Source organism: Myotis davidii, unplaced genomic scaffold (assembly GCF_000327345.1).
Source record: "Myotis davidii unplaced genomic scaffold, ASM32734v1 scaffold395, whole genome shotgun sequence".
In the NCBI taxonomy this organism is placed as follows: Eukaryota; Metazoa; Chordata; class Mammalia; order Chiroptera; family Vespertilionidae; genus Myotis; species Myotis davidii.
The window spans coordinates 4,426,361-4,452,502 of record NW_006287904.1 but is presented as its reverse complement, the minus strand read 5'-3'; the positions used below and the strand labels follow the sequence as shown (position 1 = coordinate 4,452,502).

The 26,142-nt window shown below is 43.3% G+C and overlaps 1 long non-coding RNA gene across 2 annotated transcripts in view; it reads right to left on the bottom strand.

Annotated features, from left to right (window-relative positions):
• Nucleotides 1-1,414: 1,414 nt before the first annotated feature.
• LOC107182451 overlaps nt 1,415-26,142 on the bottom strand; it is a 27,418-nt gene continuing 2,690 nt past the window's right edge. Inside the window, exons 3-4 of one of the 2 annotated variants that reach the window (XR_001513165.1) lie at nt 8,692-8,900; nt 1,415-2,240 (exon numbers count right to left, since the gene is read on the bottom strand). This is a non-coding gene — a long non-coding RNA (uncharacterized LOC107182451). The remainder of the gene's footprint in view (nt 2,241-8,691; nt 8,901-26,142) is intronic. The other variant, XR_001513164.1, reaches the window with a different exon arrangement.

Here is a 26,142-nt window from a genome sequence, read left to right as displayed (position 1 = left end):
ACAGCATAAATAAGTGTCCTTCATGGGAAGGGACAGACAGATCTCATTCCAGTGACATGAGAAGCTTGAGAGGCTGCCGGGGGATTAAAGGTTGTAAAGGACTGCCTGCAGAGAGAATGAGATGAACATGCAACGAGAAGTGGGGGCAAACTACTTTGAGAACTGGATGGAGAGAGAGTCCTGTTGACAATGAGTCCATGGTTCCGGTCCCTGAGACACTTGGTTCTTTGGCTTTTCCTCCCACCTTCTAAGTTCACCCTCGAACTGATAAATTCTCTCTGGGTAAGCTGGTTTTCGTCAGGTCCCTCTGTAACTGACAGAATCCTGATCTGTATGCGGGGAATGTAACGTGACTGGATCTGGCTACATTTGAAGCCATTTGGAGCAGCTGGTGTTCCCTCATGACTCATGAACATTAACAGAGAAGATGAAAGATACAAGCCAGGCAGGAGGGCTTTTCAGGCTAACATCTGCAAGATCTGAGAAAGGAGACTAAAGAATGGCACTTTCCTCTCTGTGTCTTGACAAAGGATAGTGTTACCTCTTTACAAACAAGAAGGGTAGACTTGAGCTAGTATTTTATTTTATTTTTTAATTTTTTTATTTTCAAGAAAGACGATTTTAAATATAATAATGTTACATGCAATAAACATTCATATTTCAAGAAAAACTATTTTAAATGCAAAATATTACATGCAATAAAAATTAATATTTTGATTGAGCTAAATATTTTAGTCTTTTAAATATTTGGTCATTGAATCCATCAGTACCAGCCTGTTGCCTTAGTAAGGCTTAGCCATTGGTTCTTTCTTGTCCACAGCTGCAGCCCAGGTTCACTCATAGCCTGTTAAAGGAGGCATCTGACCAGCTCCGCCCCCCAGGCTATGCATCAGCTCAGATGGTGTTACCTCATTCTGGCTGCGGTGACCCAGGTCTGATAACTGAGCTCTGGTCTCATCAACAGGATCACATCCCCAATGTTCTGATTATGCATTTGGCTTTTGCTTTTCTCCGTTCCTGAATTCTCATTCTAGTATGTCACCTAGCATCTCATTCTCCCTCCTCCTCCTCTATGGACCATAGCCTTGCTCCTCCCTAAGGCCAGTGACCAGCAGTTTGCCACCCCCTGACCCATCTCCCTGGATTCAGCTCATTCTGAGTTCCTATCTTCCTACCATGCACATTGTAATGATCTCAGGAGGCTTGATTAATAACCTGCTACTCTCCTTTCAGGTTCTGAGCCAACTGAGAGATAAACACAGGAGTCAGGCAGATGGAGGACAAAGTATCAGTTTTATAACTAATGAGAGTGATCAGGAGTAAGAGGCATGTAGTATGCCTCACGCCCTTGTTAATAAGCTTCACTCCAGAGCTAAACGAACTCTTCAGCAGAGGAGGAGGCATGGCTTTCTGCTCCAGCCTCTGCGCCCTGATGATGGTGGCAGGGCTTGGGCGAGGCAGCTGCCAGAACTATGTCCCTATCACCCAGTTCCTAGTGACAACTGCCCTGGTGGGCTTTACCTGGTGTCTTCATTGGGTTCCCCCAGAAGCAGATGCTGAGACAATGACTCAATGCACGTCATTCATTTGGGAACTAAAGAAACACCAGAAGGAGGGGAAGTGAAACAGTATGGGAAAGGCACACAGAAATGGGGACATTATCCAGCCATCTACCCTGGGGACGACTGGAGCTCGGTTGTGATCCTGTGAGCCAGTATAGACTCACACTCAGGTATCCCACCCAAGGGAGAGGAGCTTTGGTATTTATACACTAACTTCCATGAGTCATTGGTTGAAGGCTAGTGGAGATGAAGCAAGGGGAGGGGCAGTAATTCTTGGACACCTGCAGCCTGCCACACAGGTGTGCAAAGTGGGCTTCAGTGGCCAGAGAACTGCCCTCAGGCAGAGTGGCAGCAGCTGGCAGTTGGAAGTTGGGCTGCTGTGCACTAAGGGGAAATGGATAAAACACCCCCTCTGTCTTTGGCCTCTGGATTCTATCTCTGACCCCCAGGAGGAGAATCTGAGCTCCTCCTGCTTCCTGTTCAGGAATGACTATGACTCAGACTCATGCCACCTCCTCCTGCACCACCAGCACTGGCAGCACCTCCCCACCCCACCCCGAGGCCAGTCAGCGTCTGACTAGAGCAGGACCAGCCCCTTTGGCAGCAGCTGTTGGAAGGCCAATGAGAGTGCAATCACACGGCTGTTATCAGAGGACTTTCCCCCAGATGAGAAATAACCTGTAATTGGGAAGCTGAGGAGGAAGGTAGAGAAGTGTCATTTCCCATACAAGCTCTGAAATAAAAAGAAATGTTTCTAAAGTAGCAATAATTTAAAAAACACACACACGCAAATTTTGAGCAACCATGCAAGAGGAAAGACTGAATTACTTCTATTCTCTTTATAGAAGACTAGAGGCCTGGTGCACGGATTCGTGCACCAGTGGGGTCCTTCAGCCTGGCCTACTGGGATCAGACTGAAACCAGCCCTCTTACATCCCCCAAGGGGTCCCGGATTGCGAGAGGGTGATTCTCAGATGGTGCACCTCAGAATCAGGCTCCCTCCTCTCTGGTTCTGAGCGCACCACCCGAGAACCGCAGCTGCCAAATCACTGCAGCTCATAGCTCCTGCGTTGAGCATCTGCCCCCTGGTGGTCATTGTGCATCACAGCTACTGGTTGGACCGTCAGACAGTCGTTTAGGCTTTTATATATATAGATGGCGTTATAAAATTGGTGTCATAGGAAGAGGTAACCAAAGAGTAGACAGTCATAAAACAGGAAAATGTACTTAGAGTAGCATACTGAGCTCTTAACAATTCATTTATATCCTCAGCTTCTTTCTAATAGGACGCAGAGGCTGGATGAGACAGCCCTGGCATCCGCTCCATGCTCTGTCTAGTGTCACCACCACTCTTTGGCATTCAGGCACTTTATCTAGGTCTTACTCACTGGGCCATTCCCTTTTCTCCATGGTCCCCCCTGAAATCCTAGTAGATATATGTCTGAACTATAGGGACGGATAGGGATCCAAGGTGCTCCCAGAGAGATTCTGAATTTGAAATGTGGATCAGTGGGAAGGGGTGCTGCCCAATCACTCTGCCAAAAGCACTGCACCCCAGCTCATGCCCGGTGACACCACGATAGTAGTCGCCGTTGGTACTCCCCCCAGTGCTGAATTTGGAGCTTTGTGGGTTCTGTGACCTGTGCTCTGCCCTGGGGAATGGCCCTTGCCTGAGAGGAGCCACCTCTCTGGATCTCCCTGGAGATTATTCCCACTCCCCACAGGGCAGCCGATGACTGACCATCACTGGAATGCAAACGCATCAGGGCAGGGCATCTCTGTGTTATGATTTACACTTTACAACGCTGCCCAGTATAACTTTCCTGTGCTGATGGAAACACTTGTCTGCTCTGTTCAATATGGTAGCCACTGGCTCTATGTGGCTATCAAGTACTTGACATGAGACTAAAGAAATGAATTTTAAATGTGTATTCATCTTAATTAATTTTACTTTAAATAGCTACACGTGGTTAGTGGCTACCATAATAGACAATGCAGATCCGGAACCTCACCGTAACCTGATGGCTAAGGACAGAGTTTGCCTGAGGCCACTTCCTTATTCACCTCTTCCCCTTTTCCTATCCTATTTCGCTCCCTCTTTTACTGGCTTCTCATGAGAGCACAACCTCAACCAGTCATGTGCACTTGAATCCCTATTTCAGTATTTCCTTCTAGGGAATCCACCTGAGATATTATGTTACATTTTTTAAATAGAAAATCACAGAAAGCTTAAACCCTGAATCAAATGTGCATACATGGCCCTGGCTGGTGTGGCTCAGTTGGTTGGAGCATCGTCCCATACACCAAAAGGTCTTAGGTTTGATACCCGGTCAGGGCACATACCTAGGTTGCAGGTTTGGTCCCCAGTTGGGTTGCATAAGAGAGGCAACTGATTGATCTCTCTCTCTCTCTCTCTCTCTCTCTCATTCCCTTCCTTTCTCTAAAATCAATACTAGGTAAGGATTTAAATATATATGTTTTTTTAAGTGCACATACAAATTCAGTACAAGTCATAATATTTTAACAGAAAGTATAAAACAATCTCAAGTTCATTGGGTTAAACAACAAGGAAATGGATTATCCCGCATCTGAAAGTTCAAGGAAAGGACAGCTCCAGAGCTGGATAATTAGGTGGCTCAACAACATCCTCAACATTCTTCCCATCTGGTCGCCATGTCACCCTGGTGGACAGCCTTCATTTTTGGACTAGTCCCTCCCTCGCTGTCACAAGGTGGCTGCCCCAGTGCCAGCCTTCACATCTAGATACATCCATGTCCGTGGGGAGGGGCAAGGGGAGGGTGGAGATACCATGTTTTCCAGTGTGTCTCTTTTGGGAGCAATCTTTCCGGAAGCCTCCTACAGATGTCCCCTCGATCTCTCTGGTCAAAACTGCATCACATGGCCACATCCAAACCAATCCTGGCAAAGGGGGATGGGAAAACCATGACCGCCACAGAACAAACAGGACCTGCCCTGTGGGTCCCAAAGCACACGGCTGAGCAGAGAAGGGTGAATACCTAAATACAACACAGCACCTGCGTGTATGGGTTAGGAGCTGGATGAAACGGATGTTACAGGATCACTGTCTCCATTACAGGTTTCCTTAAGCCAGCTCCTCCTGCAATGTGTTCTGTGAACCAACTACATGGAAAGCAGTTAGAGGGCTTGCTAATATGCAGATTCCTAGGCCCAAGGCACTGTCTGAAACATGGCAGGCGCTTAAGAGACATTTGTTGGAAGGAAGAGAGGGAGGGAGAGACAGAGGCCTATTGCATAAGAATCATCCTCAGGTGGCTTTTCTGCTCACTAACCCTGGAGACACACTAACCTAAAGCTGAAAACGAAAGCTTCACCTCTGGTCCCTTCTTCATTACCAATCTCCCGGCAGAGGGGAGGCAGTTGTGAACCATGTTGCCACCTGGTGCCTCTTTGCTCTAACACGTTCAGTGATGTTACGATGACAAGAGTGCCTATCCGTTGTACTTAGCATGCATTATTAACACGGCTTTCAGCTTCACTCGCTGAATCCACGATTCCTGTTACAACGCTTCATGAAACATAAATGAGTGTGATAATAGCTTCCACTTTGCGGACTAATATATTGAGAAACATCTAAGAAGACTTAAGTGTGAGGTTTGTGAAAAGCAGTATCTGGGACCTCATGGGAACCCAGCTCGTGTGGCTCAGTGGTTGAGTGTCGGCCTATGAATCAAGAGGTCACAGTTCGATTCCCAGTCAGGGCACCTGCCTGGGTTGTGGCTCAATCCCCAGTGTGGCGCGTGCAGGAGGCAGCCGATCAATGATTCTCATCATTGGTGTTTCTCTCTCTCTCTCTCTCTCTCTCTCTCTCAATACAAATATATTTTTTTTTAAAAAGAGCTCATGGGTGATTTGGCACCTGGAAAGCAGCTGCCCCACCAGTAAACTATTTATCTCCTAAATGACTCTAAATCAAGCATGTCAAACTCAAAGGCTAACATGGACCAAATAAACAAGGTTTAAGTTTATGTGGGCTGCAAAAAAAAAAAGCTTAAATTTTCATAGAAACATAGGTTTATTTCAATAGAGATATGCTGAACACAAAGGCCTGAAATAAATGAGTAATCATTAACATAAAATAATAGAACATTTAAGTAAAAATTAAGTTTTTCTTGAACATTAACTTACCAGACACTGAATAACTGCACAAGTTAATAAGCATCTCCAAAAGCAAAATATTCCCTGTTGTGCACACCAAACAAGTCAGTCCAAGACTAATGAGGGGGCAAACGGCTGCTAAAATATTCGCTGTTGGTATTAGTGGAGAGAAATGGTGCACCTGCGTGTAAGGCACGTAAGGGAAATGAATGCAACGGGATTATGGTAATCAGTCATTAGCGAACATTGTAGTTCATTATTAATAATTATGTATAACAGGATATTGTAAAAATTAAGCTGCGAAATTTTAATTAAAATGTTTCTTACATACCGTTATATTGGCTGGGCCACAAAAATATTCATTATGGGCCGCATGTGGCCCACTGGCCACGAGTTTGACATGCTTGCTCTAAATGGAGTCCAATACAGTGCTCAATCACCAGTTAACCAGCACCCATCGCCAGGGTAAAGAAACCCGCTCTTTCTTAAAGTTACCACCTCCATTTTACCGATAGTGAATAATTAGACACTTTTTGCCAAGTGCCTGCTTACCGTCTTCATTGGATATCTAAGAATCATTTTAAATGTAATATATCTGAAATAAAATTCTCGATAATACCCTCACTGCTGATGTTCCTGTTGGTTTTCCTCCCTTTCTTGTTTCACTGTTTCCACTCTTTTACTTCTGCTCCCCAGTCACCTCCCTAATGCTAAACTGTTTGCACCTGAGCGCACCCTTCCTTTAGTCTCTGGTTTTGAGGAAACCGAAACTAAAACAGGTGATAGGAAAGGAGAGAGGATTTCTTTAAATATTATTACAACACTATTTCTTCTTCTTCTTTTTTTTTTAATCGTTTTTTAAAGTTCTCACCTGAGGATATTTTTCCATTGATTTTTAGAGAGAGTGGAAAGGAAGGGGAGAGACAAAGAGAGAGAAACATCAGTGTGAGAGAGACACATCAATTGGTTGCCTCCTGCCCACACCCCAACCAGGGCCGGGGATTGAGCCTGCAACCGAGGTATGTGCCCTTGACCGGAATGGAAACCCGGCCCCTTCAGTTTGCAGGCCGGTGTCCTATCCGCTGAGCCAACCGGCTAGGGCTAGAATACTGTTTTCAAGGGAATGATGAATGTAGCATGCACACAGCACAACTGACATCTACTTGGAAGGACAGACATGATTAAAGAGGCACAGAACCTGGTAACTGGTGGCGGGGGGGGCGGATAGCAAGGGAACTTACTCTTCACGGTGGCCTTTTCTCACTGGAATGCTTTTGCCTAGTTAGTGGTACTTACCTATTTTAAATGTCGACAGACATTGAAACCCAGGTTGAGCCAGCCCAGCAGGGAAATTGCCTGGTGCCTACATTTGGGGGGGCATGCTTTCCTTCGCCCTGGAATCTGCTTAAAGCCAGAACCACAATTAAATGGCCTTGTAAAGGAGCCCAAATACGGAAAAGACCTACTGAACTTGGTGGACAGAGTAACAAATAAAAGAGGATTTAGCTTATGTAAATAAAGCTCTATGGCTCTAACTGGGGGAGGAGAGGGAGTGCATTTCACAGTCTATAGGTGGTTAATGGAATAGGCTGCTACTGTGGTTCCCAACCCATATGCAGTCTCATTACCCTCAAGGCTTTTAGGGGTTTGGTCTGGAAGTGACGGAGAGGGTGGGAGGATGGAATCTCCATGGAATAATCAGATGATACTTTACTTCAGAATGTCTGCTACAAGCCAGTGTTTCCCAAAGGGTGGGTGGGACACAGGTATCTCTGGAGTCCAGGAGGTGACATTAGGTGGTCCTGACCCTCCTCCATGCCCTTTGGGGAGAAAGGGCTTGCCAGTGCTAGATGAGGCTGGCAGAGGGAAATATGGGTGAGCTGGCTCCCTTTGCCAAGGGAGGCCTGGCTCAGAGAGAAGGCTGCGCCCATCACCTCGATCAGGTTCAGAAATGGGGTGGGGGAGGGGCGACCTCGTCCATCCCAGCTCCCGGATGGAGGCAGGGAGAGAGCATCATGCTGCCTACCTTCTCTGGGTCTCATACTGAAAGTGGTGCTGTAGTTGGATACACAGAAAACATTATCCCAGAGGATGGAGGAGGGTAACTATCAAGGGTAAGTCTCTACAAATTATAAAGTTCAAAGCAATCATAGTCCACTCTGGATCTTAGTTAAATACATTCCTGCATTATTCTCAGACACCTCCCCGACCTTCTGCCAAGCTACCAGAAGGCCAAGACTACCATGCTGGTACTCTCGAGTTTTTAGTATTGGTCACCCAGCATTGCTGCCTTAGCTCCCTGGGTTCCAGGCTGTCTTTTTAAAATTATTATTATTATCTTTATTGTTGAGAGTATTACAGATGTCCTCCTTTTTCCTTCCATTGCCCCCCTCTACCTGGTTCCTGTCCCGCCCCAGGCCTTCACCACCCTCAGCCACAATACCCTGGTTTTTACAGCCCGAAGTTACAGGGATGTTGGGGGTCAGATGTAAGCTGGCAAGGTTCCTTCTAATAAAAAAATTAATAAAAAAAATAACAAAGGTTCCAAACAACCTAGACTATACCCTAAATGTAAAAAAAAAACAAAACATTGGGCAAATGAGTGTAAATCTAAGAAAACCATATAGGTAAAGGTCCCAGCCTTGCTAACCCCTGCAGGTGCAAGAACCTTGCCAGCTTACATCTGACCCCCAACACAGGGACTTCTCTTGCCAGCTCTGGAACCCTGGACTAGGGGTCTGGTGTGAGGCTGGGACCTCTTGCTTCTCAAAGGAGGCCTCCACAGTGGAGATATGCCTCCCGATTAAAAACACCCTACACGTGGGTGTCAGAACAGCCCGGCCTGCACCTCCGCCCCTCCTTCCAGGCTTGTGTGCTGTCTGCTTTACTTCTGCAGTTGTAGGACTTCCATCAGCCGGCTTTCAGGTGGTGCTGAATGATGGTTGTTCCGTGTTTCAGTTGTAATTTTGATGTGGTTGTGGGAGGCTTTTACCTGCACTGCCATCTTCATTCTCCCCTAAGCTGTCTTCTTATCTCAGACTGGGGGGTTCTGTTAGACCGCAGCTGACTCTCTCAATCCTTGGCCTCAGGCATTTTAACCAGAGTTCAAAGGGGATGCTAAATGGACTTCAGCAACAGGAAAGCTGTGTGGCGTGGTGGCCTGGTGACGTGGTGGGAGCAATGAGCCAGACCTCAGCAGAGCTAGATGTTAAGAGATGAGCAGCCATTAGATGTCAAGAACAGACGAGAAAATTGAAAGTCACCAAAGAGAGACCCTTAAAAGTCTGCAGGTAACAGCAGAGAGTGCTGGTTAGACAACAAAATCCAGATTCAAAGAGCACTCAGGTGGCTAGAATGTGAAGTCAAAACAGCAACATGGCATTTTAACATCATAAAAGTGCTTTTGCTTTTGGTATCACCATGCCAGAAGATATCATGGAAGACTCTTGGGTTGGGAACAATTTTAGGTGAAAAACATCTCGGGGTTTAGATTAGCACAGCCTCAAGGTGAGCCTACACTGTTAATGCTGAGCTACGGAGACTGAGATTTAATGGTTCTCTTGAATTCTACACGTCAGACCACATCTGAGCTATGTGGGTCCTGGTCTGGGTGTAACGACTGAGATGAGATCTTACCAGAAGGCACACAGATCCCCTTTCCTGAGCAGCCGTTCTGCACACACTGTGACTGTTGGCTGCTGACAGCTCACAGCTGTACCCTGCTCCTAGAAGTCCCTTGCCCAGCCCAGCCAGTGGGGTTCAGTGGTCAATCTATGAATCAGGAGAGCACATACCCGGGTTTCAGGCTCCATCCCCAGTATGGGGCATGTAGGAGGCAGCTGATCAATAATTCTCTCTCATCATGGAGGTTCCTATCTCTCTCCTTCTCCCATCCTCTCTGAAATATAGATATAATTTTTTTTAAAAAAAGAAGCCCCTTGCCCAAATGGGAAGCACTGTGCTCAGAAGGTTACCCTGATCCCCAAACTCTCAGAGCCAATGGCTGAGGGATACACAGTACAAAAGGCTGAGCCACATGTCTTAAGGTGGGATAACTCTGGGGTACCCTTCAGGCTTCAGAGCTGACCCGCATGAGGCTCATCTCCAACTGAAACCACATCCTTGCTCTGCTCTGTTCTCTGCCCCATCCTGTATCCCTTATGCGCGCGCGCGCATACACACACACACACACACACACACACACACACCTGGAAATCGCTTGCACTAGAATCCTGATCTCAGACTCTGCTTCTAGGGACTCTGACCTGAGAGAGAAGCACAGGGTGAGGGCTCTGAGAATCATATCATGTAAAGAGATGGAAAGGAGCTAAAATATTTAGTCAAGAAAAAAAAAGTGGAAATATGATACTAGTAAAACAGCTGCCCTCAAATATTAAAAGAAATAAAAATCAGACAATAGAAAAAGGAAAGGTTGGATAGAAATTAGACCAAGGCAGAATTTGGCTCAGCATCAGAAAGAACTCCCTAATAATCAGAGCTTTACAACATAGGTGTGGACTGCCTTACAAACTGGCAAGTTGCATGGGAAGTAGTCACCCAGCATCCAGACGACCATTGGTTAGTTACAGGACCATAGGGCAGTATGATCCTTAATGGCCATTTGTAAGCTTTCTGCCACAGGAGGACAAAGACCAGGAAAACCGTGCTGGACACCAGGAATCAGACCATATAAGGAACTGAAACTGTCCTACAGACACCTGATCGCACACCCGCATTCCATCCGCATTCCAAACCCACCGATAAGAGCTTTCTGCCAGTGACTGCCTATAAGGATGAAACTCCAGTTCCTGATGCTGTGCAGGCCTTTCCTTGGGATATGCCATCCTCCACCCCCTTTCCTTAAATAAATTCAATTTTTCGTTATCCACCATCTGTGATGGCTATTTAGCCTGCCCGGCACCATGTTAACCTTTCGGGATGGTGCAGGAGGAGGAACTGTGGGATGGCCTCATGGAGCATTTCATTGGACCAAAGGCATCACTCTAGTTGTCATTACTCTAAGTGGCCACGAGATGGCAGCAACATAATTCGCCGAGAGGTGATTACATAGAAAACTAGTTGTTTGCACAGATTTAACTCACATCTTCAGACGTTATAGGCGTTGGTGTGTATACATACCATCATATTTATGACACACAAACCTGAAAAGTAATAACATTTCCCCCAAACCTTCTATTTTACTTATTGGCAAAAATGGAATCGTAAAGGTAGAAAGAGGTAATAAACCCTGATCGTTCAGGCTACCCTGAGTCAGGGTAAATACACTTCTTTTATTCTGAGAATGATGCTACTTCTATCTTGTTACACGGGTTTCTAGGTCCAGCCATTGTGTACTTTCCAAGGGGTCTGTGTTTGAAATACGCTCCACAGTAGGGCTCCGTGTTAGGCCTCAGCCTGTGCTGGTCTATGGTACTCAGAAAAACATCTCCCTGTGACTCAGAGTCTACAGGATGGGGTGCTGGCACAGAGGGCCTGACTAACAACTCGGTGGGGAGCCCAAATATACCTGGGATTTCATGAAGCATATCAGAGTCCTGTTTGCAACCTGAGGCCAATTAACCCCACCAGGCCTACAACACTGCCATGTCTGGTCCCAATTGTGGTCGCCAGCCTCCAAGATGAACACTCCCTTCGCCCCCCCCCCACCCCCGCCCCAGATCCTTTTGTCCTGGCATCTATGCGCTGCCATCCACACTGAATCATGGCTGGTCTGTGTGAATAACAGGACACTGTGGATGTGATGGTGTATGTCTTCTAGACTAGGTCATAAAAGACACTGCATCTCCCACTCTGGATCACCCACTCTGGAAGAAACCAGTTGTCCCATTGTTAGAATATTCTAGAATATTTGTGGCGAGCTCCTTGTGGAACGGTTTTAGGCCTCCTGCCAACAGCCAGCACTGACATGAACGAGCCGCCTTGCTTGCTAGGTCTCTTAGCCTTACTTAATGCTACAGATGACCACGGCCTGGCCAACATTTTCACTGCACCTCATGAGAGACTCCAGGTCTGAACCACCCAGCTGGGCTGCTCCTGAATTCCTGACCCACAGAAGCTAGGAGATAATAATGTTGTTGTTGTTTTAATGACTGTTTACTGTTGTTCTAAGCTACTAGTTTTGCAGTAATTAGCTATGTAGATAATGAATAGAACTCCCCAAATGCCAGCTTCCTCTCTATACTCTGGCTGCTGTTCGCCCCACTCAGGCTAAGTAGCAATAACCTGCTAACTTGGAAATGCAGCAGACACGTTCCAAGCCTTGCATTACTGAAACTCTGCTTTAACCTGCAGCGGGGATCTCCCTGAGAATTCCTACTTCCTGGCTTCCAAGACACCGTAGCGTACGACTTGGTGCTAGTGATTTTCTCTTTGGAGTCTTCCGTCCCCCTCAAAGAGACTTCTTTCTCACATGACATGTAAATGTTGGTGTTGCGTTAGAGCCTATTCTTTGTGCCCTTCCTTTGACCCTGAACCAACTCTGTGCGTCATCTTGCTGCTCCCCTGGCTCCAATGACTGTCACTCTGCAGAGGACCATCAAATCTATTTCTCCAGCCCACATCCCACTGTGAGCTTAATACCCTCCCACCCAGCAGCCTGCGGGCAGAGGTGCGCTGGAGCCCACTCACAGCGACTCTCAAGAGCCAACTGTACAGCATCTCTTCCCAACTCGGTATTTAGCAATGCCACGTTGGTAGGCTGAAACCAGCCAGGATGGTAGGAGTATTTACACCATGGCATTCAATAAATGCTACCAGTCAGGGCTTTGTGAAGGGCCAGTGAATAAACACGTTTTAGCACATAGCTGGTCAACCAGATGCTTCTGCCTTCTGTGCTACAGCCACCTGTCCTCCTTCCCTTTCCTTGCACACATTAGGAATCCTTCTGCCTCAGGGCCTTTGCTCTGGCTCCTTTGTCTGCCCACATAACCCATGGTTCAGTTGCTGATCTTTGAGTCTTTGTTCAAATGTCATTTCGCAGTGAGACTTCCCTGACATCTCCATTTAAAATTGCAACTCTTGCTGGGCTGGTGTGGCTCAATGGTTGAACCAGGAGGTCACAGTTCTATTCTCAGTCAGGGCACATGTCCGGATTGCCCACTCTATCCCCAGTAGGGGGCATGCAGGAGGCAGCCGATCAATGATTCTCTCTCATCATTGATGTTCCTATCTCATTTTCCCTCTCCCTTCCTCTTTGAAATCAATAAAAATATACTTTAAAAAAACAAAACTCAGAAATCCTGGGAGCATCTGGATGAGGTGGGGAAGGAGTGAGATTAGGGAGATTCAGACAGAGTCGTCTGTATTCACTTTTCATATGTCCAATAGACCCTCTGTGGACTCCAGGACCTCTAACTCCCAGATTAGCACTTTCTCCATCACTCCACATGCTTGAAGGAGTGATCCATTTTCAGATCTAGTTCCTTGAAAGCACCAAATACTTCATGGACCATCACACTCCTGTCCAAGAAGTATGAGCTGTATCTGTATCGAGTTTTCAAGAATCCCATCAAAACAGAAAGTAGCCCATGTTATTGTCCCAACTCTACCAGTCATCTGGGTCCCTGTCCCTTCTATAGCTCAGTGTTGCATTTCCCTTTCAACATAAAGGGAGGAGTTGATGCCTGTTGGATCTTTCCTTTTATGACATCTCATTGGTTTTGTCTCAGGTATATTATTCTGTAATTTCAGGCTGGGCCCTACGGGTATTTCTGAAGTATAATGGTGTGGTTTGTGAGTGGGTGGGTATGCATGCAGGGATGGTCTGTGGCTTTGAATCTGAAGTTTAACTGGTAATAATAATAATTGTTAATAAACAACTTGGATTAATATCATCACATTTTATTGATAAAAATAATAACACTAAGGTATCATTATTGAGTGCTTGTTTTTTGCAAGCCACTAAATTAAATTGAGGTAAGAAGCATGCAAGGGTAAGGAAATCAATCACAGAAAGTTAGTGATGGAGCCAGGATTCAAACCTGGGCAGACTGACTCAAAAGTCCATTCTGTTCTTTACAAACCATCTTGCATCCTCATATTCTCCCCCTTCCATAGCTCTTGTTTCTCTTCAGTAATGGTTCCCAATTCTTTGCTGCCTCAGCTCACCAGATGGATGATACTTCCAAGCCCATCCCCAGTTTCTCACGTGTCCTGCACACTTCTCTGTTGGCTTGACTCCAAGCCCATCTGCAGCCCTGGTTATGGCCCAGAAGTGTGTCCAACAACATCTCTCTCAGAGAAAGGCCATGCACCTTCAGACAAGTAAAAAGGGACTTCCCCATCTTCTACCTGATTTCTCACACTTCTTTGAAGTCTCCCCTTGAGCCAAGCCAAGCAGAGTTCTTGAGGGGTTTTGCTAATAATGTCCTTCTCACCTGGAACAAGCCACTCATCCTTCCTAGCTATTCATGCAAGGCTCACTCACATCTCACATATTCCAGGGAGTTTTTGTACCAGGCAGGATTCTCAGGTTGCCAGCAATAGAAGCTGACCTTTAAAAGACCGCATTGGAATGATATGGGAAAGCTCACAGAATTTAGAGAATTTGACCTGTCCGGCCCCTCAAAGAAGAGAAATAAGGGTAGTCTAGGTAGCAGGAGTGAGTAGGCAGTCCCTTTAAGGAACCTACATCAGGATAGATTTCCTACCATTATGTACCTGTGTTCAAGACTCAGATTTCTAGAAGAAAGAACGTGAAGGGCTTGGTTTGGGTTACTGTCACACATACCCCTTGGCCATTTCCAGCCTCTTTCTTGAAGGTAAGAAGCCTTCCACAGCTCTCGTGGCTTTTTGAGAGCTAAAGTTCTAGAAGAATATATGAAGAAACAATAAGGAAAAAAATTGTCTATATCTTGTTCAAGGCAAAGGGGTATCAATGTACCTTAAGAGGGAAAGCAGCAATGCCTGACACATCATGAAAACACCTAGTTACTGGGTGGATGAATCACTGGGAAAGGGTAAGGTGAGTTAAAGAGTGATTAGGAGAGAGAATTTCCTCACTGATGTTAGGCCCTCACCTACACCTCTCTCCTATCTTGGGAATACTGCTCCTTCACCTTATCCCCTTCTGTCAGTCCCCTACCTTCTCAGGCATTTGGATCCAAGTGGGTCCAGGTCTGGAAGTCCAGAACGAACTGTGGATCTGCTTCTTCCTGCTCTCCATGATGCTAAGAATAGCCCTGGCTTATTATTGACTCTAATTGGCCTCTCCTTCCCCTGGAGGAAATCTTCCCCTCTTAGTCTGCCTGTTTCTTCCTCAGAGAGGAGACTAACACAACCTTCCATGATGGGTTTAGGCCTGGTGCACACAGGAGCACACAGAAAGAAACCAGGCAGGTAATGTCAGCTGCGATAGATGATAAGGAATGCTGGGGACTGTGGTAAACTGGAAAGCTGAGCCCTATGTGGCCAAAATTATACTTTAGAAAAGTACTGTGTGGGCCAATCGAACCTCATCGGTAGGTGCTCTACAAACAGTGGACCATCAGTTATTAGGAACCTACCAGTTCCTTTGGCAACTACCAGTTATTAGGAACAAGCCAGATAGACTTGTCAACTTTTTACTCTTCACTCGGTAGCATGTCTGCCCTGAGACTGGCTACTCGAATGGATGGAGGGGAGAGGGGGACATGCCCACTGGAAATCAGAATGTAGGCTCATATCTAAAAATATTATCTGGCTATCTCTACCTTTGGCTCAGGTTTAAACTTGTCTTGGGCTAAACTACATGAAACTGGCGTAGAGGCACATTTACTGGCTCTGACAAAAGCTGCCTTTGACTATTGAGAGGAGAGAGTCTGGGTCAGAAGGATCTATTTTCTGAGGAATCAGTGAATAATTATGAGTGGAACTCATCAGGCTTGTGTGGTGTCGCCCTTTCTTTACAACCCTTCACATACTTCAGTGATGTGAAATCTGACCACCCCCCTGTGACTTCCCCACCACCTCCTCCTTCTGCTCTTGTAACATGTACACAAACTTCCTGCATGTGTGTGCACACACATGCTCACAAAGAGAACAAGATGTAGAAAAGCAGATTTTAGTGATAAGAAGCCCCAGAGAGATTCTGGAGCCTTCCTGGACAGGACTGGAAACAAAGAGATACACACCAGAGGATGATGACCAGTGGAAGGAATTTAGCTCTCCTTGCCTCCAGGGAACCAGAAAGGTCTCAGGGAAACACAACCCTGGGTAACAAATGAGCTCCTAGCAAGGCGAATTCCTGAAGGATTAAAGGATGGGAAGCATTCCCAGCAACACTTCCAGTTACTTATGCCAAGGAAACAGGAGAGTAATCAATTAACTTTTCCCTGAGGATTCCAACTGATGTTATCCCACCAAGCATTGGGTCATATCTCCAAAGCTACGTTAAGTCAGGCCTGAATCACCCATCATATTAGCGAAGGTTGTATTGGTTTCAGGGAAGAAAATGGACTTGGGCTGACCTACACCAAAAACAAGGGGGATTACTGGAAAGCTCCTGGGGGCTTTTATGAAATCAAAGGGAAGAAACGGAGCTCCGGAAATTCATGGTTGTGTTGCTATTGACTTGATGCTCTCAGCGTGTACAGGCTCTTTCTTTGGGGAAAAAGGATCTTATGATCCCTTTGACTTTGTTTAGATTCCATAAAAGCAGATAGATTCTGGTGCAAGTGATTTATGGGGGAGTGCTCTCAGTGAGGGAAACAGGATGCAGAAGAAAACAGAACTAAGCAAGTCTAGCTTCAGCCTGATCCCACAGTGAGGTCTGGAGAGTGAGGACATTATAGTTATCGCATCTTGAAGCAATGAGCCTGCCCTTTGTACCCCTATGACCACCAGTTATTAGCTGAGGGCTTAGTTTCTCAAACATATTGGGGCAAGGCGATTACAGAGAAGGGAGCAGCTGCGAGCTGCTAGCAGCCAACACTCCCAGCAGCTGGGAGATGGTGCACTTCCCTTCAAGGAGACCTGGACAGAGTACCAACGGTATCATTGGCACTTGACATGGGTAAGGTGTCTCTCCAAGAGCAATCAGCCACTGAGAGGGAGAGGCAGGACCTTGATGTCTAGAACAAAAGAGTTCTAGAAGGCAGAACAAAAGAGTGAAGGGCAGATATGCCAAAGGGGGCCCGTGTATACACTTAAACCACTGCCACTAAAAATGCCCTTCTGGCCAGCAGTTAATACTACTTGCCTGATCCCTCTCTCTGTATGTATTTGGACTTGTGACCCCAGGACTACACCCGTTAAAGAAAAATTAGGTGCCTAAGTACGCACCTGAAAGTGGAACCTATAGGTCATAGGGTATGAGTGTGTTCAGCTTTAGTAGATGTTACCAAAGAGCTTTCCAGAATGGTTGAGTCAATTTTTAATGGACTCACTTGACTCAAATCTAGTCATTGCATATTAAACCATAACTGTTAATTTCTGTTATTGCATATGCATAAATTGAATCCATATAACCCAGGTTTATTTATCCTAAGAGATAGCTAGCAACCTACTTTTTAAAAAATGTCTGTTCCTTTGAAGCCTCTATTCTAGGGATAGGCAAGCTCTTCTGTGAAGGACCAGAAAGTAAACATTTCAGGCTTTGTGGACCATATGGTTCCTCTCACAACTACTCAACTGGCCGTAGCAGCGGTAGTCAGTACATAAACAAAACGGGTGTGGCTGAGTTACAATAAATAGACACTGAAGTTTAAATTTCATGTAATTTTCTTGTGTCCTAAAATATTGTTCTTTTGATTTTAAAAAAAAACTAGTTCAAAATGTCAAAAATAATTCTAAGTTTGCAAGCCATACCAAAGTAGGTGGTGACCAGATTTGTTCCATGGGCAATAGAACAGTTTGGCAACTGTGCTCTAGAAGTTCCCAACTGAAATAGAGGAAATATTGACTTATGAAATTCAGATTATAAAAGAGTAATAGGCATTATTTATGGAATATATGGTAACTTATTTGTCTCTTCAATTGATGAGAATGTATTCGAGGATGTAACTACTAAGTATTAACTGGATAAGATTTTTGTTATTTCCAGGAATTCCTATGTAATATAGGAGAATTCAGGAAGATCACACTATATGCTACACTTCTCTGTATTTGCTTCTCACTATCTAATTTTATAATGTACTAATTACACATTCATTGTTAACATAGAATAACAGGAAATAAGGGGCTTTTAGATATAAATCACCTAGTCCCTTAGAGTAATAAGGATGCCTAACATTTGTATAGCGTGTGATAATTCACAAAAATTATAGTTCCATATTTTATCTCTTAAGATCCTCACAACAACCCTGGAGGCAAAAAGGCAAGGTATTTATTAACCTAATTTAGAGAAGAGCAACCTGCCCAAGATTACACAAGGGACAAGGGAGGAGGAAGAATACTCAGGGGCACACCTCTGAATCATAATCAGAGTTAGTAGTTCCCATAAACTGTAGATACAATTGTGTAATTCAAGAACTGGGTAATGAGTAAATCCTGTTTTACCAACAGAAGAACGTACAACGTCTCACCACAGTGAGGCCTCTGGTTTGTCAGCACAAACCCACAGGTCTAGATCAGTGGGAAATCTAGACCTCCTCTTCTCTCCTTGCTCTACCCTCTTCCCTCACATGAGGAGCCACAGTGATCACAGTCAAGGCTGACTGCTCTGGAAGATGTTACCCTAGCTCAGTGGTCGGCAAGCTGTGGCTCGCGAGCCACATGCGGCTCTTTGGCCCCTTGAGTGTGGCTCTTCCTAAGCCTTAGGAGTACCCTAATTAAGTTAGTAACAATGTACCTACCTATATAGTGAAAAGAGAGCTTTTTGGACAGAAGGAGAGAGCAGAGAGAGCTTTTTGGACAGGAGGAGAGAGCAGAGAGAGCTTTTGGGACAAGAGGAGAGAGCAGAGAGCTTTTTAGACAGGAGGAGAGAGCATGCCTATCCCCTCATGTGCCTATTACTAAGCATTAAAACTTATCAGCCCATTTCACCTAATCTTGTTTCATCTGCCCTAAAACTCCCCCTATTCCCTATGAAGCATTTTGCAGGAAATTCTGGAGGTCACAGAATTTCATAGTGTATATGTCTAATAGACAAAAGACTGTTTTCAAAACCACAGCTACAGTATGACACAGACAAAATGATTAACCCTTACTTAATAATCATTCCTTTCTATCATTTAATATCCAGTCTATGGCCAAATTTCCTTATTGTCTCAAAAATGTCTGTTAGTAACTGGTTAATCAAATCAGGATCCATGAGCTATATTTGGTTCTTAGGTCTCTTATGTATCTTTTAAATTTATTAAGGTAATTATATGTTAAAGAAATCCTGTCATTTGTCCTGCAGAACTTTTCATATTATGGGTTTAGTTAATTAATTCCATCTTCGTGGTGTTGACACTTTCCTCTATTGTTCATTCTCTTCCTTCTCAAAAATGGATATTTACATGTACAGCCTTGACTGGATTCAAACTCAAAGTATTTTGAGATGAGCAAAAATACTTCACAGGTGATTCGATATATGATTCTGTACTGCATATGATGCATATGATGTACAGCTGTTCGACTTCTAGCGATGTTAAAATTGATTGGTGGGTCCAGGTGTTGCCAACCCAACCCATCCATTATAAATTCTATTCATCAACCTTTCACCTAATGGTTTTATTAGCCATTGGTGATTGTTATTTAAATCTATTATTTTATTAGATATTTCCAAAATGGTGATTTAAAAATTTTATCATTTCATTTATATTTGTTAGTTGAAAATATTTGATACAAAAGGACTTTTCCTTATTAGCTCTTTGGCTATTCTAAAATACAACATGTATAAAAGGGCAGATTAAATATCTTATTCTTCCTCTTCATTTACCAATTGCCATTACCATATAATAAAAGGCTAATATGCAAATTGACCAAATGGCGGAATGACCAGTCACTATGATGTGCACTGACCATCAGGGGGCAGACTCTCAACACAGGGGGAGTGATGCTCAGCCAGAAGCTGGGCTCACAGTGGCGAGCACAACGGCGGTGACGGGAATCTCTCCCGCCTCTGCAGCAGCTCTAAGGGTGTTCAACTGCCAGCTTAGGCCCGCTCCCCATGAAGAGCAGGCCTAAACCGTCAGTTGGACATGCCCCAAGGGCTCCTGGACTGCGAGAGGGCATAGGCCGGGCTGAGGGACCTCCCAGCCAAGTGCACAAATTTCGTGCACCAGGCCTCTAGTTACCATTTAATGTAGCAACTTAACCATAGCAACTTTTATAGGTGACCTGTAAATTTTCTCAGTATCACTATAAACATTTGTCAATGTTAACAACATTGTTGTGATAAATGATTTAGGACATATTCTGTAGGCAGTGGTGAGCCACCACAGGCAGTTTCCATCATTCAAACATAAAGTATATCTTAAAAAATATCTAAAAAGCAAACAATAAACTTACATGTTTTAGGAAGAATATTTCCCTGAAGAACTGAAAAGATCAAAATCTCTAAATACACCTAAAATTTTAGGTACAACTTTTAATAGTAAATTTTTCTGGGATTATGTTTTTGTTCTCTCATTTCTTCTTTTCCTTCACATAATTTACTGGCCTCATTTCATGCATATCTGGTTATCTGATTGAGGCTAAAAACTTACTGCTTCTGGCACGCCTAATGGTTTCCATCTTTATATCATTCAAATTACATTGATAAGACCTACATTTCCCATGACCAGTATTTACACTTTTGTTTTTATGAAATAAGAGCAAATAAATACTCAAATAACTGAACACTAACAATTGAACACCATTATGTGAACAAGGATGGGATGTGGCTCAACCTGAAGCACTAAGAGCGAGCACCACTGTGTGAAAGCTCAATGTTCTTGTGAGCTGATAAACCAAAGCCAGATCTGATGTGTAAAAGGAGGGCTAGGTGTTCTGATGCAGAATGCACAAAACTCTGTTATCAGCTGTGACATGCTGGATTGTTTGCATCTCCACTAGACAGTTTTAGGAGGGCAGGAGCCACACCTGTATTTGTTCATTGACTCCCAGCATCCAGTACATACTTTGGTTTTGTTTTTTTAAATGAAAGAACAAATGATGTATGCAAGGTAGGAGAAAAAATCTACAATGGTTTTGAGCAGTGAGAATCATAATAGATCTACTTTGTAGTTATATATTTTGTATATTTTGAGTGGGGTATTGGTATTATAAGCTACTTTTCTTTAAAAATTAATTTATCTGAGTACAGATGGAATACATTTCATCTAGGAATATTTGGAAAAGTAAACAATCAAATCAAATCAAATCATATCACTGATCATTCCATTTCTGAAGGTTAACATTTGGGTGTTTTCTCCATTATTTGCCTATGTCTGTATAATATTAAACAATATTGGCAGCATCTAGAACAGTGGTTCTCAACCTGTGGGTCGCAAACCCCTTGGCGGTTGAATGACCCTTTCACAGGGGTCGCCTAAGACCATCCTGTATACCAGATATTTACATTACGATTCATAACAGTAGCAACATTACAGTTATGAAGTAGCAACAAAAATAATTTTATGTTGGGTCACATTTATGTGTTCTTTTCCCCTGATCAGTTTAACCAAAGATTTATCAACTTTATTAAGGTTCTTAAAGAATTGGTTTAACAGATAGTAAATCTGTTTTTTCTTTTTTTTTACTTACTTATTTTTGCCTTGATCATTTTTCCTCCTTGCCTTTGCCAGCTCCTAGTGGCCACATGCTTTCCTTGGCTTGAGGCCCCTTCTTTCATCTTTTTTTAAAAAAATATATTTTATTGATTTTTTAACAGAGAGGACAGGAGAGGGATAGAGAATTAGAAACACTGATGAGAGAGAAACACCGATCAGCTGCCTCCTGCACACCCCGCACCAGGGATGTGCCCGCAACCAAGGTACATGCCCCTGACCGGAATTGAACCTGGGACCCCTCAGTCAGCTCTATCCACTAAGCCAAACCGGTTAGGGCCATTGATTGGTTTTTAGAGAGAGGGAAGCAGAGAAAGGTAGAGAGAGAAAGAGAAATATTGATTTGTTGTTCATCCTTGGCGGTTGAATGACCCTTTCACAGGGGTCGCCTAAGACCATCCTGTATACCAGATATTTACATTACGATTCATAACAGTAGCAACATTACAGTTATGAAGTAGCAACAAAAATAATTTTATGGTTGGGTCACAACATGAGGAACTGTATTTAAAGGGCCAGAAGGTTGAGAACCACTGATCTAGAACATATTGTTTAGTAATGTACTTTTTACATTTAAATGCATAGTTGACACTATCTTATGCTACCTTCTCCTACAATAGAAATTTTAATGGTTATATGCCATTATATTTACTTTTTTATAATATTAAAAATTCATTGGTTTTTATTTTTATTTTTAAAAATATATATTTTATTGATTTTTTAACAGAGAGGACAGGAGAGGGATAGAGAATTAGAAACACTGATGAGAGAGAAACACCGATCAGCTGCCTCCTGCACACCCCGCACCAGGGATGTGCCCGCAACCAAGGTATGCCCCTGACCGGAATTGAACCTGGGACCCCTCAGTCAGCTCTATCCACTAAGCCAAACCGGTTAGGGCCATTGATTGGTTTTTAGAGAGAGGGAAGCAGAGAAAGGTAGAGAGAGAAAGAGAAATATTGATTTGTTGTTCAACTTACTTATGCATTCATTGGTTGATTCTTATATGTGCCCTAACCGAGACTTGAACCTACAATCTCAATGTATCAGGATGACACTCTCATCAACTGAGTTACCTGGCCAGGGTTCATTGTATTTAAGGTAACCAGACCCAAATCCAATTTCCAAACCCCAAATTTTGGTGAACAGGACCACAGGACAGTGATTACGATCAGTATTGTGTTTGTTATTAAAAGCCCGTTATTCCAGGGCTTGCGACAGCTCCATGGGCTGAGATTAACTTCAACAACTACCCATTTAGCTTGGTTTGATTTTCTGCCAGTCTCATCACCAACTTGAAGCAGGTCCTACAACAGAGAGTGCAATGTTGTGTCCAGGGAAGCAGCAAACCAGAAGCCACCTCAAATTCCAGAATAGAGCCAACATTCTCTTTTCACCAAAGTTATCAATTTTCTGCAGCAAAATTTGAACTAAAATATAAAAATGCCATACAATTCTGATCAGACATCTTGTAGGGTAAGTAACCTATTAGTATAGAAAGGAATGAAAATGGTGAAGCTGAAACGAAGCTTAAGAGAAAACATTATTTGTAGATACATTTTGCTTTTAAGATTCCACAGTGTGTAAATGTCCTTCTAGAATAGCGGTTTCTCAACCTGTGGGTCGTGATCCCTTTGTGGGTCGAACGACCCTTTCACAGGGGTCGCCTAAGACCATCGGAAAACACATATATAATTACATATCGTTTTTGTGATTAATCACTATGCTTTATGTTCAATTTGTAACAATGAAAATACATCCTGCATATCAGTTATTTACATGAAGATTCATAACAGTAGCAAAATTACAGTTATGAAGTAGCAACAAAAACAATTTTATGATTGGGGGTCACCACAACATGAGGAACTGCATTAGGAAGGTTGAGAACCACTGTTCTAGAAGATAAACTTGAGCGGATGGATCTTCACTGGCTTCTGTAGTGGTTTCCCAGGCATCTTAGCTAGCAGCCACCCTGGCCCCAGGGTATTGAGTGCAAATAAATGTTTCAGGTGACTGACAGTAGGAAAGAATTGTAGGACAAGAAACTACCTGCCATACCTGTGCTGAAATACCGACCCTTCCAGCTGGTTAAGTTCTATACTCAGTCATTTCCTTTTCGTGACGTTCATTCATCAATGACAAGTTAATATTTTCACCTGGTGATTCAGGGGTAAGTGCAGTATTGTGTATGAAATCGGAAGGGAGTCAAAGTGAGTGCCATGACATTATGAACTTCTTTTAAAAACTTACAGGAGGAACAAAGCCTAGGCCTTTGCCTTGCTTGGCGTAGTGACTTGACCTTTAGTGTTCATTTTCTCATTTTGCTGACAGTACTTCACTTATTTTCTGGGCAACCACCCTCTCCTATGGTCTATGTTCTTCTTTGGGTGAACCAGAGGTGAAGCATATGACTCATAATTGGCCAATCACAGCACAGAATTTTTCCAGCTCCAGTTAATTTCTTTAGGGATGGGCGGGTCATCATGTTGGTTCCATCAGTGAATCCAGGAACTACTGGGAAGGATTTCTTTCATGCTGGACTGAAATCTTGCCGGGCATGAAGTCTGAGTCTACTGCCAAAATGGAGGAAGAGAGCTGAGCCATTTTTTTTTTTTTTGATAAGAAAATTTCTTTTGTCTGACTTGAAATGAACACGGGTGGCAAAAGATCAAAAATTCTAACTCTATCCTTATTTTCTCAGGACAGCTAGAAGTGTCTAAATTAAAAATTTGTAAGAAAATTGATGCTTGCCCTAACCGGTTTGACTCAGTGGATAGAGCATTAGCCTGCAGACCGAACAGTCCCAGGTTCAATTCAGGTCAAGGGCATGTACCTTGGCTGCGGGCACATCCCCAGCGGGGGTGTGCAGGAGGCAGCCAATTGATGTTTCTCTCTCATCGATGTTTCTAACTCTCTATCCCTCTCCCTTCCTCTCTGTAAAAAATTAATAAAATATAGTTAAAAAAAACATACCACCTACTATAAAATATTCTTGCCAAAACTAATTGAATGAATGAATGAATGAATGAATCTGCTTAAGCTCTAGCGCCAATTTACTAAAATGCCAGGGAAACTACCTTTCAGTGATGTACCAGCAAAATCTGGATGGGGAAAACTAAAGGACAAACAACCCAGTTTCCTCAATAAATACATTGCAAAGGAAAAGAGAGAGAAAGGGGAAACCTATACAAAAAAAGAAAAAAAAAAAGAAAATTGATGCTTTATAACACAAAAGAAGTAAAAAAACCCAAAACAAAACAACAACTCTACATTAGACTAGTTTATTATATGAGCATTATAAAACACCTTCCAGGGATATGGCATTGTAAGATTTTTTCTTACGAAATGTGTAATCTGCTTGGGAAGACCCAACATTAAAAGTCTAAACTCTTTAGAATACAAGTGAATTGCAGACGGAAATGCATATAAACATTCTGAAAGGCAGTATAAAGTAACTGATAGCTATCTACAAACAAAGCCAGCCTAGAACAAAAGCATGGGTAAGAGGCTTTAGGCTAACCTCTGGGTATTTCTAATTGATTCTCCAGGTATGGTTACTTGTATTCCTATTCTTTATATGGATTCATACATTTCCTACCTGGATATTTTCTCTGAATTACTGACTTTCATATTCAATTGCCTCCTTGATATCTCTGCTTAGATGTCCAATGGGTATTGCAAACTCACCTGTTTCCAAACCTGCTTCAGGGGTCAGAGGCTGTATAAAACACACACATACACAGGTTGTCTAAATTTGTAGGTTTATTATGACATGGAATAGTGTAAGCAGAAAAAAAGCAAAAATCTTACAAATGAATAATTTTTAAGCATGTTGACCTCCAGAATTTTTTAGTCAACTTGTAATTCCAAATGAGTACCATAGCAAGCTTATTGACAGTCATTTACTATCTAGGAAAGGGAGAAGAGCCAAATCAAGTACAATAGAAATGAATTGTGGCAAATGGTAATTTGTTGATATAATGAAACAAAAACAAACTAAAAATCTAAAGAAGATAGGAAGATGTCAATTTCCTAGTTTTAGTAATCTATTATTAGAGCTATGTAAGAGGCTACCAATGAGGAAACTGGACAAAGGACACACAGGACCTCTCTACTATTTTTGTAACTTCTTGTGAGTCTACGATTATTTTCAAATCAGAAGTAAAAGAATAAATAGTAAGTCTAGAAAAGAAGGAATTTTTAGAAAGAGAATATTTGTTACATTTAAAGCAAATATACACAGTTGTAAGGAGTTAACCAAAATTTTGAAAATGCTTTCAACACACACACACACACACACACACACACACACAACATAGTAATGATCGTGAATGGTCATTTTTCTTCAGCGAGTCATTCAGCAAACATGTATTATGTGCTCACAGGGTCTACAAAGGTGAGTAAGGCTAGTCGAAGTCCCAGCCATAGATCTAAACCCGCGTGTGGAAAAGCAGACTGTAGACAATTGGAATTACTTCTGTGTTGTTAAGAAGCATCTTCAGCCCTAGCTGGTTTGGTTCAGTGGATAAAGCCTCGGCCTGAGGACTGAAGGGTCCTGGGTTCGATTCCAGTCAAGGGCACATGCCCAGGTTGTGGGTTTGGTCCCCAGTAGGGGACATGCAGGAGACAGCCGATCAATGATTCTCTCTCACTCTCCTATCACTCTCCCTCTTCCTTCCTCTCTGAAATCAATAAATATATATTTTTTTAAAAGAAGAAGGGTCTTCATTTGCTCTCTGAAGAGATGCCTG